Source organism: Taudactylus pleione, unplaced genomic scaffold (assembly GCF_031769625.1).
Source record: "Taudactylus pleione unplaced genomic scaffold, aTauple2 ptg000064l, whole genome shotgun sequence".
In the NCBI taxonomy this organism is placed as follows: Eukaryota; Metazoa; Chordata; class Amphibia; order Anura; family Myobatrachidae; genus Taudactylus; species Taudactylus pleione.
The window spans coordinates 11,997,941-12,002,585 of record NW_028284466.1 but is presented as its reverse complement, the minus strand read 5'-3'; the positions used below and the strand labels follow the sequence as shown (position 1 = coordinate 12,002,585).

Genomic DNA, 4,645 nt, shown 5'->3' with positions numbered 1-4,645 from the left:
AGGAGGAGCTCAAATGAAGCAATTCTGCTATAAATGTTTTACTTGTAGATCAAGTCCTTTATTCGCTTCACCAGGATCCAAGGGTTGTCAGGATCTTCCAATCGTATCAATACATTTTTCCGACCATGCTGGATCCTAGGTTTAAGTCATATGTCATGTCTTTCTTTCTAGCGGACACATATCTGAAGAGATGCAAAGATCAAGCGGCACATGATGCAGCAATGGCTCCTCCTTCAAATTCTCCAGCAAGTGCGGCTGCCAGGAAAAACAAAACTTTCCCATTAAAAACACACTGGTGATGCAGATGAGTCAACACAACCAAGTTTTGACATTTGGTCGGGTCTAAAAGAATTGCTTACAATTAATGAGACCTCTACAGTGACTCCATCTGATATGGTTGAGGACTATTTTAATGATAGCATCCAAATTGGCATGTCAGACAGTCCGTTTGACTACTGGCAGGAATAAAAGGCAATTCGGAGACCCTCGCACAAACTGGCTTTGCTTTATTTGAGATGCCCACCCTCCAGTGTACACTCCAAAAGTATTTTCAGCACAGCCGTAACCTTGTTTGTGATTGGTGTAGGAGGTTACTTCCTCAAAATGTGGAAAAGATGATGTTCATCAAAATAAAGTAAAAATTCCGCGAGGAAGACCTTTACCACCAATTATGTCTAAAAATTACAGAGGCACCTAAGGCTGAAATGGTGTATTCCAGTGGGGATGAATTTATATTGTGTGAAGATGATGAACACACTGATGGGGTTGAGGAATTGGATGATGATGGTGAAAACATCTTTCATCTGAAAAGCAAGTTTGTGCATGGAGAGATCATTGCCAGCATTGGTTTAAAAGCATGGAGTCTTGTAATGTATATGTACACTGGTATTAGGCACAATTCTAGGTAAGTCCTACAAGTTATATACTGTAGTGCAACTTTGGTTCATTTTTGGGGCGTGGGTCCCCCTTGATTGCATTGGTTGATCTGTTTCAGGGCACCACATTATAACACACTTTTCTTTTATAACACATTTTAACCCTTCACTGTGTGTTTAATATATATGTACTTCACTTTTTTATTTTCATTCTTTATATGCAGCTGTAGCTGCTCTTAACTATCTCTTTACACTGCACTTTTCTTACTATGGTGGTGTCCTGGGGCAGCTTGGCTGGGCCAGTTTTGGGGGGTTCTGAGCTCTGGATTTGAACCCTAGTATGTTAAGGACCTACCATAAAGAGGTTACCAGGATATGGTGGGTAGGCCCATAACCTTGGCCATGATTATGCTAAAAACCTGTATTGATTGCACAATTTTATTGGATTTATATATTATTAATAATTTGGAGTTGTGCACCTGAGATTTGTCTGTTTCTCATTGCCAGCAATGTCAGCTGCCCATTTGTTGGGCCCAAACAAATCAATCACTTCAGCCACAATTGGCAGTCCCTGTCACTGAAGTGATTTGTTTGTTAAACTGTGCATGTCTTTGCATTATGTGCTGTTTGAGTTTATGAATGTCCAGAAATTGTTTTGGCCACAGACAGCATCTCCTGTATGCACCTTTAATTTTTTTTTTTAAATTCAGAACCACCGAGTTGATGGGATGGGCAAAACATGGTAGATTAAAGGTTCAACTCAATAAATGCCTTCCCATTTCTGTATCTACTGTAGGTGACTCTAAGCGGAATAACTGGGTAATGTAGATGTTGGGTGTCATGAGAGAGACCAGAAATATGATAAGCAGCACAGAGCATCTTCCTGCCAGGATGTTATCAATAAAGAGCAAATACATTTAATACAAAAATTTGTTGTGTATATTGGTTACTCAAATTACATGTTACATACAGTGCGTAAAGCAGTCTGAGTTAACCTGTGGCATACCACCTTTTGCTAGCAAATAACTTCCAGTAGGCCTAGCAAACATCACAGATGCTGGGAGTTCTAGTTCATCCCGAGAGCTACAGGCTGCTTTCCTGTGATGTAAATAGCAAGACTTGGTCCCATTACACCTAACAACCTACCTGAGCACAAAATGTCTGTTTACAGTGTGTACTAGCAGCACCTCCACAAGCAAGGCCACCACATTTCTATTAGATGTATAAAAAAAACCTTCTCCAGAACAAAGATTTTGGCCCTCATTCAGAGCCGTACGCTCTGAGCAGAGCGCACGCTCTGCATGAGGGCCGGGCTCCTTTTTCATGGAGCGTCCTCCTGGACGCTCGTATAGCTGTGGGTCACCACCCACAGGCTATACGAGCGTGCATTTTGATGGCCGCGATGGTCGTGACCATCGCGACCATCGAATTTGCGAGCCGGAGCCTGCGGTTGAGGTTTTCAACCGCAAGCTCCGGAGTGATTTTGGCTCTATCAGAGCCAAAATCACTCCCACTGACATCACTAGTGATGTCAGTGGGCCGGCTTCTGACGGGAGGCGTTCCCATGGGAACGCCCCCGTCAGGGAGGCACGCCCCCGGCACGCCCACCAAAGGGGGCGTGCTGTCAATCAACATTGACAGCACGCCCCCTTTGATCGGACACAACGAGCGAAGGAAAGTCCTTTGCTCGTCGTGTCTGGCGCATGCGCACGACGGAGCTCCCTCCATCGTGCGCATGCTCAGTGCAGACCATCGACCCACTTGCGAGCGTACAGCCGCTCGCGAGTGGGTCTGAATCAGGCCCTTTGTTCATAAACTGAAGAACTTTATCCTACATTGATCTCCCCTCATAAACTTTTTTTTTTTAATCAAACAAGAATTTATTTAATGTTAAAAGGACTGGCGGTGGCGTAAGGCACATGCATGTGCACAATAGCGCTGTATTTAAACATTGCTAAATCTAAAAAATAAGATAAAAACTAGAAGAGTAGAAAATCATACAAACCACAAAACAGAAGATAATGACAATCGCTGTGTCCTCTTGAACCCCCCATAATTTCTGATGTGTGCATCCACTACCTTATTTAGTGGCAGCAGCCTCTACAATGTCCTGAATGTGAATGGGGAGTGCCTCCAAACTTTGTCTTGTGGCTCAGAATCTCATATGTGCAATCATCACTGCAGCACCCCAATACACTGGGAGAGGTCTCATCTATCTCAACCTTTAAAGCATCTCTGAAGAAGTTGTAAGCACCATGATTGTGTTTGAAAACTGTAATGTTGACTTTCTACATCTGTGTGCTATTTGCCATCAATTGTAAGATTTGTACCAAGAATTTCCCCAATCCTTTCCTGTGGTCACGGATCTCCAACTGTACCTCATAACAGTAAAGGACGTCATCCCCGCACTCCACATCAAATCTGAAGTGCACAAAAGCAACAGGCGCAGAACGCTTATCTCTGGCACAAAGGTACCAGGTGCATTCATCTGTCAGCTCTACATGCTTTTCCAGCTCCTTCCATCCCCACTTGCTCTGTTTAAATAGCAGCTGCATATTTGTCCTTGTGAGTTTAAATACGCAGTCTAGAGTCATCTGGTCCAAATCTGTTACTCTGCAGCACTCTATAGACAGATTCAACCCACTTCTGTCAAACTTCTTAAAGACTGGAAAGGATCATAAAGGGTCACCCTGCTGATTGGCTGATTGCACCTTGGCATACACAGCTGCCATTGCAGCACATTCCTCTTGGCATTTTGTTTTTTTCTCTTTTGCCCGTACAGACTTCCTCTCCATGACGTAGCTGATGATGTAATACTCTGATACCTGGTTCATTTCAGTGCTGGAGATGGTGAAGAAGCTCATACATTTTTTTAAGACTGAAAACATTAAAATAAATAAATTAAAAACTAATCAATTATTCCATCCTTTCTCTATCTTCAGTCCATAAACATATTCCAACTCCCTCAGGCCTCTGACCTAGTTCTTTTTAATGAAAAATATCTTGGGTTTTTAAACTTCCTAGGGGTCGTAAAGTTTATTAAACTGCCATTCTGTGTACCACTGCAGTGCCACTCTGTGCCATGTTGGAAGCTGAACTGCCACATGTTAGTGCTGTCACTGCTGCCACTTAGCTTAGAAATACAGCTAACTTGATGCAACCTTTTGGCCTAAACTGATTGAAATCAATATTGTGAGCTGTGAGGTAGTCAAAATTTACTGGAAATGACTGGAAATAAATTTAATTGAGGTTAATAATACTGTAAGAACAAAAACAGACCCAAATTATAGCAATAGCAATGATATAGCAATTTTAGCTGTTTTTATGATTTTTTTAATAAATACAGATCCAAAACCAAAACTCGTAAGGGCGGTTTTGCCAAACCCAAATCCAGATCCAAAACATGAAGGAGATACAGACCCAAAACCAAAACACAGGGTCGGCACACACCCCTAGTTTTTAACAACATTAGATAAAGTGTCTATTTTAAGACTTCATCCTCTTTATCGAATGTATCTCATAACTTTCTCTCCTCTCCATGGCCACACTGCTTTTCTTCTTTTGTAATAAAAAAGGCTGTAACAGGTGTGAATTGTGAGTCAGACAAGGCCTTAGTCATGTCATTTTTTGCATTTGCTAAAGATAAAGTGGTTAGAATATAATGTATAGCATACAGGGAATGTCAATGGATCTAACTTGAACTTTTCACATCTCAAAGAAAAAGTTAATGTGAAGGCAAAACTGTCTGTCTCTCTTTATTCTCAGCCATT

The 4,645-nt window shown here is 41.9% G+C and overlaps 1 pseudogene; it reads right to left on the bottom strand.

Moving 5' to 3' along the window:
* Nucleotides 1–2,959: 2,959 nt before the first annotated feature.
* LOC148534788 (N-alpha-acetyltransferase 40 pseudogene) lies at nucleotides 2,960–3,724 on the bottom strand (annotated as a pseudogene).
* Between the last annotated feature and the right edge of the window lie 921 nt (nucleotides 3,725–4,645).